General features: G+C 44.5%; 1 protein-coding gene across 1 annotated transcript in view; it reads left to right on the top strand.

The window, feature by feature from the left end:
* Window positions 1–16,282, top strand: part of FAT2 (FAT atypical cadherin 2) — a 208,769-nt gene that overhangs the window by 54,345 nt on the left and 138,142 nt on the right. The gene's annotated exons all lie outside the window — the stretch shown is intronic.

Genomic DNA, 16,282 nt, shown 5'->3' with positions numbered 1-16,282 from the left:
CAGAGGCCCATGTGTGCAGACTGCAGCAGCTTGTGTGTGCAGAGGCCCATGTGTGCAGACTGCAGCGGCTTGTGTGTGCAGAGGCCCATGTGTGCAGACTGCAGCAGCTTGTGTGTGCAGAGGCCCATGTGTGCAGACTGCAGCGGCTTGTGTGTGTAGAGGCCCATGTGTGCAGACTGCAGCGGCTTGTGTGTGCAGAGGCCCATGTGTGCAGACTGCAGCAGCTTGTGTGTGCAGAGGCCCATGTGTGCAGACTGCAGCGGCTTGTGTGTGCAGAGGCCCATGTGTGCAGACTGCAGCAGCTTGTGTGTGCAGAGGCCCATGTGTGCAGACTGCAGCGGCTTGTGTGTGTAGAGGCCCATGTGTGCAGACTGCAGCGGCTTGTGTGTGCAGAGGCCCATGTGTGCAGACTGCAGCGGCTTGTGTGTGCAGAGGCCCATGTGTGCAGACTGCAGCAGCTCGTGTGTGCAAAGGCCCATGTGTGCAGACTGCAGCAGCTTGTGTGTGCAGAGGCCCATGTGTGCAGACTGCAGCAGCTGGTGTGTGCAGAGGCCCATGTGTGCAGACTGCAGCAGCTTGTGTGTGCAGAGGCCCATGTGTGCAGACTGCAGCAGCTCGTGTGTGCAGAGGCCCATGTGTGCAGACTGCAGCAGCTCGTGTGTGCAGAGGCAGGTCCATTGAAGGAACGCACCTGGCAGTCATGAGGAAGAAAACATTTCCATCACAGTCTGCCGTGTTTGTTTAATGTATTTAATAGGTTTACAAACGTAATCCCAGATGTGACTGTGTGCTGTGTAATAGTTCATAACCAGCCAAAAGAGTAATAGAGAAAGATTTGCCAGCACACTGCGCTCCCACATCCCTCACCCGTCCGTAATGGGTGGGGCTTGACAGAGTGGGTGTGGCTTTATTGTTGCCATGCTTGAGTGTTTTCAATACCTTAATATTTATCTTAACATTTGAGGAAGAATGTGTGTATTTAAAGACCCTTTTAGTCCAACCTATACTGGGGGCACCTATACCTGGCTAATTTATACTGGGACACCTATTCCTGGCTACCTATACTGGGGGCTAAATACCGCATTGCAAGTATTGTTCTCGAACACACGGGAAAGATGGGGGGGGGGGCAGTTTTTACACACCCTCGCCCTGGGAGCGACTTAGGCTAGAAACTGCCCTGTGCACCACCTATGCGACGCTCACAGTGCGGCGTGTGTAACAGTAGAGTTGAAGCTGTATTCTTAACTGTATGCGACGAAACGCATTTGTAACGTGCGGTACGACTCTTTCATTCCTGCATTCACTGGGAACGCAGCGCAACCTCCCGCTGTGAACATGGCCTCGATATCGATGCACTTTAAAGAGAAACTCCGACCAAAAATTGAACTTCCTCCCAATCAGTAGCTGATACCCCCTTTTACATGAGAAATCTATTCCTTTCACAAACAGACCTTTAGGGGGCGCTGTATGGCTGATAGTGTGGTGAAACCCCTCCCAGAAGAAAAGTTCCATCTTTTTTGGGCAGTTGTTGCATTGTGGGGAATAGCTGTTTATAGCTGTTTCCAACTGCCAAGAACCATGCAGCAGCTACATCACCTGCCAGCAGTAAAATGTTCACTGGAGTTCCTCTTTAACAGGCAGTTTAGCTCACCAGAAACTGGAAAACCAACCTAAGGAAATCATTTCATCCTGAACAAATGAGATAATGAGGAAATCATGTGTGTAATGAAATGAATGAATCACCCTCAGAATAGGGCTTTACAGGTGAGCGCACTTGTATGGGACATTATCAGACAGTCACAGGCTGGTCTCACTGCACCCAGCGCAGCAGCAGCGGTAGGTCTATACTTGTGTCAGCAGCTGCTGTACTGACTGGCCCCGCCCTTACCTGTGTCACCCTATGAGGGCACATCAAAGCACAGCGCTGCCCGGGCTGACTGTCACTCAGGCAAGGCAAGTATGATGATTCAGCAGTTTGAGCAGTTTCTCAGTAAGTGCTGGAGGTGTTTTCTGTGATGTGATCCATCACTGCCAATTAAGTATTTATTGATCGATTGTTTTTTTCTTCCTTCTTCCTTTACACATTATTATAGAGCTGACACTTTTTATGCGGGTCTTAAAGGAGAACGATCACCAAAAAATTTTAACATTTAAAAATACAGACATATAAATGTAGATTTTTCCCAGAGTAAATTGCACTGTACATGACTTATTTCCTATGTTGCTGTCACTTACAGTAGGTATTAGAAATCTGAGATATTTTGGACTAGTCCATCTCCTCATGGGGTGGGGTATTGTCAGGTAGTCCTTTATTGACTATGGCCTCAATTCATCATTGTCTTTGCGATAACTTTTTCCAGTTCGTTAAATTACCGAATTCAAAGTTTATCGATTTCTAGTTCTATTCATCTAGGTTTTTCCGCAATCCGTGTGACTTTGATATAATATATATATATATATATATATATATATATATATATATATATATATATATATATATATATATATATATATATATATATATATATATATATATATATGTATATGTGTGTGTGTGTAACAATGCAATAACCATTCGGTAACGTGTCGATATTTCCATTTTACAGCAGTAATTTAACACAAGGCCATAAGATTCCCATGGAATTGTGGGTAAAAAGGCAGTCCTTTGAACACCACATAGCAACATTCTGAATAGGGCGTAACACCTGGACCAGGATTCTGGAAGTGACTTGGGACAATAACACCTGGACCAGGATTCTGGAAGTGACTTGGGACAATCCCACAATTTCGCCAGCTGCGGCTTGATAGGAGCCTTTTCTGAAAAAAATATAGTGCAGCTAGCAAATTAGTTACCCTGGCACTGCCTGTGTTCTCTTACAAGATGATTCAAGAGAAATGCAGATGTCCTGTTATAACAAATACATCCATTCTCTTGCAGATTGATCTGGTTCTAGACCTTATTCTTGCCCTTCTGCGCCTTTGAATCACTCTCAGCTGATACATAACCTCTTCACATGGCTCCATCTTCTCTGTCAGCAATGATCTGACAGGAATAACGACAGAACAGTGAAGGAGATAACTAATCCTAAATGTAATGCTAAACCACGCCCACTTTCATTTTCATGAATTGCACTTCCGTTTTATCGCATCATTACCGAATGATTACCGAATGATTACCGAATGCTCGCTAACAGCTGTAGATAACTTTGATGAATCCTGAAATCAACTTATCGAGTTCGGTATTTTACCGAGCTGTCGGTAATTGATTCAATAAGTCCTGATGAATCGAGGCCAAACGCACTTATTGAACAAAAGTTGCTCAGTTCAAAAGCCAAAATAGTGTGCAAACAAGTAGGTTAGCCAGCCAGCATCCTTATATACTGTAGATACTTTCCAGGGATTGCTTTTGTAAATAAAAGGTAATTGTATGACCTTTGGCCTGAAGTCACCTGACCAATAAGGATGGAGTTCACTGTGCTGACCGCTTTTGTGTACAAGACACTCCTGCAAACTCCATCTCTATTAAGGTGGCCACACACGATACAATAAAATGATCCGATTTTACAGCAATTCGATAAAAACGATCGGATCTCTCGAAAGAATCGAAAGCTTTTTTTTCATTCGACTGAAAAATCCGATCGGATTTCCCGTTTTTTTCGATTTAAATCGATCCGGAATGCTGGATATTTCTCTTCAATTTCTACTAAAGATTGTATGGTGTGTGTTGGATTGGTAATTTATTAATATACACAGCCTAGCAATTTTCTCTGAGTTTCCAATCATTTTTATCATAATTGAGGAAAAAATTGCACATAGGTGTGTGGTACATTGGTCATATTTTTGAAATGTTACAATCAGTCAGAAAAATTGATTGCAATTCTTAAATTGAACAAATCTTTAAAAAAATTGTATGGTGTGTGGCCACCTTTAGACAGCTGACTTCAGAGGTCATGTTTGGCATTATGGGATTGGAAGTTTGCCACACCGTACGTGTGCCGTGCAGAACTACTATCTCTAGTTAACACTGGCATGGGGAGATAAGACTCTGTTATGCTGCAGCTGCAGTGCTGTCCACAAAGGGTTCCTCTCACAGGAACAGGGGGTGGGCAGGGTCAGGTGATCTGTGAACGATTGGCTAGTGCCCCTCCATAGTCCTTCCTGACTACCTCTAGTGGGTAATGAATGCATAGGGGGAGGAGTCTGGACCACTGTCACATCAGACAAGAACTTGTCAAATTTACATTGTCTCCTTTGTGAGCGAGCAGGTGGCCATACTGTGCCCGTGAAAGTACAGCTACGCCTATTTTAACCTGTTAAGATTTATGGACAGGAATTTCCAGTGCATTTCAGGACACCAATCACTTTGAATCGCTGGGACGCACTCATGCTCCTGTCATTCCCATGTATGCATGCGCGCATGCAGGTGCTTGTGCTAAATGTCGATGACTGTTGCTAATAGCAGCTAATAGCAGCACTCATTCAAAAAAAGAAGAAAAAAAAAAATCAAAGGTAAAAAAAAATGTATTAAAGTGACAGTGTCACCATAATTAAACAGTAAAGTGTTCACACAACCCCCAGCAAACTATTAATGCCAACCTACCTAATTAACCCCTTGTATTACCTATACTTAGCCTTAAAGAGAAATTCCGACCAAGAATTGAACTTTATCCCAATCAGTAGCTGATACCCCCTTTTACATGAGAAATCTTTTACTTTTCACAAACAGACCATCAGGGGGCGCTGTATTACTGATATTGTGGTGAAACCCCTCCCACAAGAAACCCCTTCCACAAGAGAAGTTCGAACTTTTTTGGGCAGTTTCCTGTCTGTGAACCTTGTTGCATTGTGGGAAATGGCTGTTTACAGCTGTTTCCAACTGCCAAAAAAGCATGCAGCAGGTACATCACTTGCCAACAGTAAAAATGTCACCATGTGATAAATGTCAGAATGCAAATCAGGGATTTAAAAGATTTTACAATGGGCAAACACTGACTAAATAATTTATACATAATTATTGTAAAAATTAAGCACTTTTTTTATTACATTATTTTCACTGGGGTTCCTCTTTAAGATCAGTGGACACTTGTAATAAGCTGCTGCCACAGCGATTGGGTGCGATCGCTAGGGCGATAGTTCCGAGACACAATGCTGTACAGATAAATCGTTATGCTGTGGCCTAGCAATGTATTTGTACAGCACTGGACTAACCAAACTCTGAACCATAGCGATCGGATCCAATCGCTACAAACACACAGGCGGGCGATAATGGTACGCCACATTCCCAACTAGTGATGAAATATGGCATGTCGGGTATCATTTTAATTGGAACAAGATAAATAATATATTTTGAGTTGTTTTATAATTGTTTTCTGCATTTTATCCTATTTTTTTCCTATAACATGTCTTTAAAATTAAATAATTCTCTGAAACAAATATTATCTGAAGAAAGCCTAGATTGTCCAAAAAACAATATGTATATCACTTTGATGGCATAAGTAATAAAAAAGTTATTGCTGTATCATTGCCACACAGCTGATTTGCCAGAATTGTTAGTTGGTTAAATTTGATTAGCCGAAATGATTTGCCTCTCACCGACCATCCCTACTGAACAGCCGACCTCGGATTGGTAGAAATCCTACGTAAGATTTCCACACTTCAATATTATGACAGCTTAAGTGGGGACATGGCAGATAGAACCCGTCTGTCATCTGCCCTTTTGTGACGGGTATTTCATGGCCCTGCCAGCTTCTCCCGCAGCCTGACCTCTGGAGGGAGAAGGATCAGCTCAGATTGCTGAGGTCACAGAAGCCAAACAACATGGCCGCCTACATGTCCCGGCCTGCCTCTCACACCCATCCCCTGCCTCTGCATGCCAACAACAGACAGCAGGCCAGGGCACTTCAGGGACATGGCTGAGCTCACCCCAGTCCTTGTACAGCTGTCAGCTCGCACAATAGCTCCACTGCTGCTGCTGTGTCATGCATTCAAATTGTCAATTACAACCTGGGCCCTTTCTTTAGAGTGGGAGCTCCCCTGAGGGCGCCTAGGAAGCCAGCTACCAACTTCACTCCCGAAGCTTAACTTTTCAACACGCTGGCTGTGAAAGGACTTGTGCTGTTGACCTGTGTCAGGCCGGGACATGGAAAACTGTCACTCTGCGCCGCTAAAAGCGCAATGACGTTATCGTGCGGGTTTTCATGTACCAGCATTACACAATGCAGCTCTAGTGGGCTGGAGGCAAGCTATTACCCCTGGAGAAACGTTGGCAGGCTCTGACCTCTCTCTATAGAACTGCTGATACTTACATTCCCTGAGAGCAGGGCCGGTGCCAGGGGCGTAGCAATAGGGAGTGCAGAGGTAGCGACCGCATTGGGGCCCTTCGGCCAGAGGGGCCCCGTAGGGCCCTCCCTGAACTTCAGTATTAGCTCTCTATTGGTCCTGTGCTCATAATAATCACTTCTGTAGATACTTTGAATAGTGGTAATCATTAACAAACTGTTTCCCATCCCCTTCCTGAACCTCTGATATTGTAGTTGCCATTGGCAGGTTTTGGTGGGCTGTATCAATTATTATGTATAGAGTGCTTGGGGGGCCCCATTGTAAAACTTGCATCGGGGGCCCACAGCTCCTTAGCTACGCCACTGGCCGGCGCTACCATAGAGACAAAGGAGGCAGCTGCCCCAGTGCCCCAGAGCTTGTAGGGGCCCCCAGTGGCTACAAGAGGGAAAAAATATTTTTCAAATCGGCCTTATAGTTTTTGAGAAAATCGATTTTAAAGTTTCAAAGGAAAAAAAAATACACATTTAAAAACCTGCCGACTTTAATGGTTAATAGCAAATCTACCTTAAATGCTAGAAACCCTAAATTTGCAGGATATGTTAAGGAGATCATTGGGAATAAGAGGAAAAAACAATTTTTCAAAAAGACCTTATAGTTTTTGAGAAAATCGATTTTAAAGTTTCTAAGGAAAAAAGTATACTTTTAAATGCGGTAAATGTCACTTTTAGTAGCAAACCTAACGGTAGTGTAATTTTACATGTATCAAACGAAAGCGCAATAAATTTCCTGACAGGGTTTCCAGGGGGTCATACGCAGCCGCAGCGCTTTGGCCAGGGATCGCTATACAGCCGCAATATGGCTGTATGAAGATCCCTGGCATTTTTTCCTTTTTTCCCAATTTTTTTTTTATGTTTAGAGCGTGGGAATTTTTTTTTTTTTTAAATGATGTGGGGTCCCCCCACCTGAAACTTTTTAACCCCTTGTCCCCCATGCAGGCTGGGATAGCCAGAATGTGGAGCTCCGACCGATTGGGACTTCACACCCTGACTATACCAGCTGCAAAAAAGGTCCCCTAATGCCGATTTTTGTTCCGGGGTATATGTTGGGGGGCCCCCCAGGTTTATTTTGCCCTGGGGCCCCATTGTTGCTTAAACCGGCCCTGCCTGAGAGTGTGAAAGTTGTGTGTTTCTGCAGTAGTAGCATGTGTGGACTGTTTTGTAGGCGTTCGTTGCAACATTATTTTGTTATGATTTAAAGGACAACTGAAGTGAGAAGAATATGGAGGCTGCCATGTTTATTTCTAGTAACAGGACCGCTATCACGAAACTCGTAAAATGTAAAATACTTGTAAACACATCCAAATCAGAAGTATGTTTCTTCCAGAGTAAAATGAGCCATAAATTACTTTTCTCCTATGTTGCTGTCACTTACAGTAGGGAGTAGAAATCTGCCAGAACCGGCAGGTTTTGGACTAGTCCATCCCTCCATAGGGGATTCTCAGTAAGACTTTTATTTTTTATAAAGACATTCCTGGAAAAGGATTTATACAATGATGCTGGCCAGCCTCACTGCTTGCTGCACGCTTTTTTGACAGTTGGACAGAGCAACTGCCACTCACTGAGTGCTTTTAAAAAATAAACAAAACCCAGAGAATCCCCCATAAGGAGATAGACTAGTACAAAACCTGTTGGTTCTGTCAGATTTCTACTACCTACTGTAAGTGACAGCAACATAGGAGAAAAGTAATTTATGGCTCATTTTACTCAGGAAGAAACATATTTTTTATTTGTATGTATTTACAAGTATTTTTTATTTTACGATTTTCACGATAGTGGTCCTTTAGATCACATGTGTCGAACTCCAGGCCTGGAGGGCTAGATCTATGCCAGTGTTTAGGATGGACTGAGAAAGAAAGGAATGTGTTCTACCTGATGGACCGCACCTTTCCTGCTTCAGACCCATCAATTCATTTGAGCTGTGTCAAAAATGTGTGAGGATCTCGGCCCTCGTAGGACTGGTTTGACACACCTGCTTTAAACAATACCAGCTGCTCATCCATTTGGCTGCAGTAGTGTCTGAATCACACACCTGAAACAAGCATGCAGCTAATCCAGTCTGACTTCAGTCAGAAACACCTGATCTGCTGCATGCTTGTTCAGGGGCTATGGCTAATGGTATTAGAGGCAGAGGATTGGCAGGGCTGCCAGGGAACTGGTATTGCATAAAGAGAGAGGTGGGGATCTTAGAATGAAATCTATACACAGAGGCTGGGTCTGGCTATAGTGCCCAGCCTCTGTTGCTATTTGAATCCCCCCTGCGCTCCGTTTTAGCTTATATATCACAGCCGCGCTGTCAGGCAATGTTTACCTAGCTAATGTCACTCTCGCCGCTCCCCCCGCCTCCTGCAGAGCGCCGGTCCCCGCCCGGGTCCCTTCCCTCCAATCAGCGGCGAGGAAAGGGACGCGGGCAGGGACCGGTGCTCTGCAGGAGGCGGGGGAGCGGCGTGAGTGACACTAGGGAGGTAAATCCAGCTCGCTGCGACATGCTGCGTGTCGCCAGTGCGGCTGTAATTTATGGGGGAGAGCGGAGCGCAGGGGGGACTTAGGGGGGATTCAAATAGCAAAAGAGGCTGGGCACTTTAGCCAGACCCAGCGTCTGTGTATAGATTTCGTTCTAAGATCCCCACCTCGGGTTCTCTTTAAAAGGAAATAAATATGGCATGTTGCGTGTCGACAGCGTGGCTGTAATTTATGGGGGAGAGCGGAGCGCAGGGGGGACTTAGGGGGGATTCAAATAGCAACAGAGGCTGGGCACTATAGCCAGACCCAGCGTCTGTGTATAGATTTCGTTCTAAGATCCCCACCTCGGGTTCTCTTTAAAAGGAAATAAATATGGCAGCCTCCATATCCCTTCTGCTTCAGTTGTTCTTTAAATATATGGGGGCTGTCATTAGTGGTGATGCTACATTTTGCATATGCGTAATTCTTAATGTTCAGCAAACTCGTAATAAATTAAATTTTGTCGTAATTCATAATGTGGCATAAAAATGTTGCATTTACGTGTAATTTTGTGCATGATTAGCATCTTTATCACTTAAGACACTCAGACCAGTTGCTGTTGAAATTTGATTTGATATAGTGACAATACCGCTTTAATAGATTTGGAATAATTCTACAATCAAAATTGTGTCGTTAGCTTTAGGGTAAGTCGGCTATGTGTTTCTAGAGCTCCGGAGTTCTTCTTTATAGTTTCAAAGGGAAATAAAATGTGTGAAGAGTAAAATTGAGTTGTGACTGGATTAACTGTGTCCCTGTTCAGGTTAATCTGGGGCAAGTCTGTAAACCGTACATAAAATAGTCTTAAGCGCAGATGATGGCTGTGAAGTGTTACATTAAAGTAGGCGTCGCCCTGTAGTTATCATGTGACTCAGAAGGAAAGCGCTCCCTTCTGCAGACTCCTCAGACAGCAAATGTCACTAAACGCTCCAGTGACAGAGGTCATTCTGTGAGAAATAAAGAGAGGAAACCTGCCCATTTACTGTGACCGGCAGGATCACGCAGAAGGTGGTCACTAATGGTCCAATAATTCCAGCAATCAGAAATTCTGATCGGAAGAAAAATCGTTCACGACACCATCAATGAACCAATCTTTGCTTCCTATCTATCGCAACCAACAAGAAAATCCAAATTTTGGTTTGACAAAAATCCAACCGGACGACTGTTTTTATAATCGTTCATAATCGATTGTGCCCATCAACTGAGATCGTTTTCAACCAATCCGATTAGAATTTCTGATTACGCTAGAAATTGGACCATTAGTGGCCACCTTAAAGGACACTGGAAGAGAGAGGGCTATGGGGGCTGCCATATTAATTTCCTGTTAAAAGTTGTCTGGCTGCCCAGCTGACCTCTTTGGCTGCAGTAGTGTCTGAATAACACCAGAAACAAGCATGCAGCTAATCTAGTCATACATCAGTCAGAGCACCTGATCTGCTGCATGCTTGTTCAGGGGCAATGGCTAAAAAAATGGTATTACAGGGAGTGGATCAGCAGGACAGCCAGGCAATCTGCATTGTTTAATGGGAGACATATGGCAGCCTCCATATCCCTGTCATTTTAGGTTCTCTTTTGAAGGAGAACTGTGATGAGAGTGATATGGAGGCTGCTATATTTATTTCCTATAAAGCAATACCAGTTGCCTGGCAGCCCTGCTGATCCTCTGCCTCTAATACTTTTAGCCATAGCCCCTGAACAAGCATGCAGCAGATCAGATGTTTCTGACATTATTATCAGATCTGACAAGATTAGCTGCATGCTTGTTTCTGGTGTTATTCAGACACTACTGCAGCCAAATAGATCAGCAGGTCTGCCAGGCAACTGGGATTGTTTAACAGGAAATAAATATGGCAGCCTGCAGAGTTTTTGTTTACTTCTTCCTGTATTGGAAAACAGAAAAGGACTTCAGACAATTTCTTTCTAGGGTTAGTATTATATGATTATCTCACTTCAGGTCCTCTTTTCTTTCGTTTTCTTTAGTTTCTGGAGCTGTAATCTAAGTGGATCTGTATGTTTTGGTGTGTTTTCTGCACCTCCATACACAGTGGAGTGTGAGCTGTCTGTCCTCTGAGTGGACAGGATGTTTTGGGAAACCCTATCCCAGTATTGCTGGTGGTGGTCAGGTGATGGCTTGTGTGATGTCTGGCCGGCTGGGCAGGGTGAGGGACAAGCAGGCGGTACAGGGCTACAGGCTGCCAGCTGGAGTGTGACCAGGGCCGCTAACTGGCACAACAGGTCCTCTTCCTCTGAAGACTGCCGATTCCTCCGACACCCAATGGCGGAATATCTCCATAACAGCCCAACTTCCTGCTTCCCAATCACTTATCCTACAACTAAAGGTTCACATTCTTTTCCAGACGGTCTTCTATTACAGCAAACTAAATACAATACAGAAACAGTTTTTCGGATCTTCAGTAGAAACGGGACCTCCTAGCAAAGCTGGATTTACTCTTAAAGAGAACCCGAGGTGTGTTTAAAGAATGTTATCTGCATACAGAGGCTGGATCTGCCTATACAGCCCAGCCTCTGTTGCTATCCCAAACCCCACTAAGGTCCCCCTGCACTCTGCAATCCCTCATAAATCACAGCCATGCTGTGCGGCTGTGTTTACATCTGTAGTGTCAGTCTCAGCTGCTCCCCCGCCTCCTGCATAGCTCCGGTCCCTGCCCCCGTCCCTTCCCTCCAATCAGCAGGGAGGGAAGGGATGCAGGCGGGGACTGGAGTTCTGCAGGAGGCGGGGAGAGCAGCAGACTGACACTATAGAGATAAACACAGCCAGCTCTGACAAGCTGTTTGTCAGCAGCATGGCTGTGATTTATGAGGGATTGCAGAGTGCAGGGTGACCTTAGGGGGGTTTGGGATAGCAACAGAGGCTGGGCTGTATAGGCAGATCCAGCCTCTGTATGCAGATAATATTCTTCAAACCCACCTCGGGTTCTCTTTAAGGGTACTTTCTTGTGGATTTTAATCCATGCACCGCAGTCCTCCCTTCCCCCATTCCATGTGCAGCCCCTTCTTCTATGTGTCACATCCATGTACAGCAGCCCCTCCCATTCCATGTGCAGCCCACTCTCCCATGTGTAACATCCATGTACAGCAGCCCCTCCCATTCCATGTGCAGCCCACTCTCCCATGTGTATCATCCATGTACAGCAGCACCTTCCATTCCATGTGCAGCCCCCTCTTCCATGTGTAACATCCATGTACAGCAGCCCCTCCCATTCCATATGCAGCCCCCTCTTCCATGTGTATGATCCATGTACAGCAGCCACTCCCATTCCATGTGCAGCCCCCTCTTCCATGTGTTACATCCATGTACAGAAGCCCCTCCCATTCCATGTGCAGCCCCCTCTTCCATGTGTTACATCCATGTACAGCAGCCCCTCCCATTCCATGTGCAGCCCCCTCTTACATGTGTATCATACATGTACAGCAGCCCCTCCTTTTCCATGTGCAGCCCCCTCTTCCATGTGTAGCATCCATGTACAGCAGCCCCTCCCATTCCATGTGCAGCCCCCTCTTACATGTGTATCATACATGTACAGCAGCCCCTCCTTTTCCATGTGCAGCCCCCTCTTCCATGTGTATCATCCATGTACAGCAGCCCCTCCTTTTCCATGTGCAGCCCCCTCTTCCATGTGCAACATCCTTGTACATATATGACAGATGGATCAAAATAATAACAACTGGCCAGATATTGATACCAAGAACCAAGGAAAGGGTGGGCACCCTGAGATTTCGTTTCTTTTACAGGGGGTAGTTAGCTCTCAGTGTTTGCTTGTTCGTTGTGGGCCAGATGTAATGCAGGAGGTTAGAGATGGCTTTCTATACCTACACGATAAGATTATTTGTACAATTCGATTCAATTCGACATGTCCAATCGGGATTCGATTCGATTCAATTTGATTTACCATTGGTTTGCAATGGCAAATCGAATTGAATCAAATCCCGATCGGACATGTTGGATTTAATCGGATCGTATATAGAATCGTAATCAAATCGTACAAAGAATCGTATCGTGTAGATTGGGCTTTATTAAGTTTGCTTTAAGGGTGACATTACTAAGTACACAGGACAGGTATGCGGAAAGGATGAGACAATAGGAATCTGCAGCTTCTCACTGAGTCCCGCCAAGCAGCGCAGTGCGGTCAAATAAGGTATTATTTAAAACAAAGAATCTAACTGGATAGTGTACTGGTTAAGGGCTCTGCCTTTGACATGGGAGACCAGGATTCAAATCCTGGCTAGGTCAAGTACCTATTCAGTAAGGAGTTCAAAGCAAGACTCCCTAACACTGCAGGGTGGCCTCTTGAGTGTGTCCCAGTGGCTGCAGCTCTTGAGCGCTTTGAGTCCGACAGGAGAAAAGCGCTATACAAATGTTCCAATTATTATTATTAACTTACTTTTGTCTGATGTTTGAGAATTGAGACGCGGTAGAGTAAATATCCCCATGTTTATCTAAGAGGAGGAAGTCAGCTTTGATGTCATTGATGCTCATAAGAGGTGGATGGAACTGCACATCCGCTGTTTGCAGTGGAGTTTCGTAAACCCCCAGCGCTTCTCCAGGGCTTCAAAACTTCCAGCTGATTCTGATCATTGAGCTCGTTCTGATCGCAATCTTTCAGAATCAGAATCAGAATCCTTTTATTTCGCCAAGCATGACTTGGGTCATGCCCGGAATTGGTTTTGGCTTTCAGGAATCTTGTGAACTGCATTTAAACCTGTTGTTCTCAAGAATAGAAAACCTACAGTATCTGTCATAACCTACGACCACCAAAGTCATTAGTGGCCTTTCTATTACTATAAACATTATGATTACAGTTGTGTAGATACTGACATCTTCTGCAGCACATTACAGAGTACATAGTCATGTCACTGACTGTCCTCAGAGGAGCTCACAATCTAATCCTACCATAGTCATAGTCTGATGTCCTACCATATTATTATTATGTATTTATATAGCACTGACATCTTCTGCAGCACTGTACAGAGTACATAGTCATGCCTGTACATTTAGATTGGCTGGTGTAAAACATTCCTGTAGCTAATTAATTTTACAGGGCCATATAATGCAGCATGCAGACAGCTGTTTCAGACTCAGTTGGCCTTCAGCAGTGTAAGGTGTGGAATGACAGGTCTGTGTGGGTAGGACATACCAGGCAGATGTGTTGAAGAACAATTATCATTGTGTGAAGAACAGGAGCCCAGAAACCCCCAATACTAAAATGGCCAGACAATAGATTTCATCCTTCTTAACACAGAAGGTGGTTCTATTACTGAGGAGCACAAATTTCGTATAACCATCATTTCTCATCGTAATTTGCAACTATGATACAAAATTGTAAAGCAAAATATTGGATAAAATCGTAATTATTTTCATTGGTAAATGCAGTAAGAAGTAATTTTGCAATTTCGTGTAATATTTCCGTCATTTTGTGCCGACTTTAGCGGTTAATAGCAAAGACCCCATACATGCTATCGTCACCAAAATTGCTATGTATGTAGGGGAATAATGGGAATAAGGAAAAAAAATTCTCTTAGTTTTGAGAAAAACTATTTTAAAAATGCAAAGGAAAATTGTTTTGTAAACTGTCATTTTTCTGAGTTTAGCATTTTTCTGAGTTTTTTGAGTTTTGCATTTTTTAAAATCGATTTTCTCAAAGGTCTTTTTGAAGACCTTTATTTTGCCTTGTTCCCAGTTCCCACCCTTCTTCTTGACATGCATAGCCATGGGTGGCGATAGCATGCAGAGGCTTGGCTAATAACTTCTAAAGTCGGCACAAAATTATGTGAAAATGACACGAAATTATGGATGGATTACATGAAGTTATTTGCATGTCAATCGTAATGACGTTTGGCAGTAATTGCAAAAATCTACGCAAAATTGTTTGTAAGTGGAGTCCTCTGCTAAACACAGTAAAACTGGGAAAAATGATTTACTTTCAGACAACTCTGTATTTGGTCATTGAGTAGAATCTATGTTATTTATTGTAAGGAGAACAGAGGCGCCAACAGAATAACATATATCTAAAAACTTTACAATTCCTCGGTAGGCGGTGGTGGACTCATCTCCCCGAAGCAGACCTGATACTGTCGGTTTTAGTACAAACACATTTATTTATATACTACAACATACAGCGCAACGCGTTTCACGGGTATATTCCCGCTTCTTCAGGCAATAATTAACAGGAGTACACACAGTGCAGTCTTTAGGTCACGATAAGCGCCTCTGTCTCTGAATCTATGTTATTTGGTTGTCTTCAATGCGCTTCTAGACCACAAAATCTATGCCACGTATGTGGCTGCTTATTCCTGTCAGGGTGTAGATTTCAATTACCACACTGCACGGACCTGCCACTTTTGCCCCGATCTCTCCGTTGCTGCAGGCCCCTCGCACTGCAGAGCTCTATGAGTCGGTCAGGTGCCGATTTCATTGTGCCGATTTCATCAGAATCTGCCGTCATAGCGATGGCAAAGCAAATGGCCTGTGGCAATGGACAAGCGACGTGAGCAGCAAGGCCGTTCGGCAATTCGTTGGTAAGCCCAGTTTTCTGGTTTGGCAGGTGGTGGTACAGTTCTGACCGGACGTTGATTCAAAATCCGCCAGACGCGATCGTGCGCACCCGAGAGGGGAGATTAAGCTGTCATATGACAGCTCACATCTCCCCTCATTGATCAGCAGCCATCGCGTATGGCTGCTGATCACGTGATCACTACGATCGCTGTCGGATCATAGTGATCACTTTGACAGCTGCGGCGGCAGGGGGGAAAATAAGAGGATCCACTCGCCTCCCTGCTGTTCCAGCGTCGATCGTCGCCCCCCTCTGCTCTGGTCGGCATCTCTGCTCCGTCTGACGTCAGCGCTGGATCCCGGCTTGATGACGTCATCAAGCCGCGACCCGACCTGAGCGTCATTTGGAGCGGAGACGGCTGCCAGCTACAGGGGGGACACTTGCCACCATGGGGGGGGCACTGCCCAGCACACCACAGACGGGATCCGGCTGCCCGACCCCCCCCCAAACGCGCACACCCCCCTCCACCGCAAAATGCCCTGGTCCTTAAGGGGGGTTAGGCGGCCGGTCCCGAAGTGGTTAAGGGGCCAGGGACTGCTGGAACTCAAGTGGATAACGTTTTTGAAACTACTTATAATAGTTTATGTAATACCGTAAAATTGAACAACAAAAATATGTAACAAAAAATAGTATTCTATATTTTGTACTTCAAGACAACTTTGTATCTCTGGAATGTAACTTGAGTGGTTTGTAAATAGGGAACTATCTGTGTGTATGTATATATATATATGTGTGTATATACTGTATGTACAGGATGTATGTGTATATTTATTTATATTAGTGCTGTATAAATAAATATGCAATGATAATTATACTATAGTAATATTTATACAGTATTGAACTAACTATTGAGTTGTGTTACACACCATGCTACAT

The sequence above is a fragment of the Hyperolius riggenbachi genome, chromosome 3 (genome assembly GCF_040937935.1).
Source record: "Hyperolius riggenbachi isolate aHypRig1 chromosome 3, aHypRig1.pri, whole genome shotgun sequence".
Classification (NCBI taxonomy): Eukaryota; Metazoa; Chordata; class Amphibia; order Anura; family Hyperoliidae; genus Hyperolius; species Hyperolius riggenbachi.
Note: the sequence above shows the minus strand (reverse complement) of the source record. Positions and strands in the feature narration are given on the sequence as shown.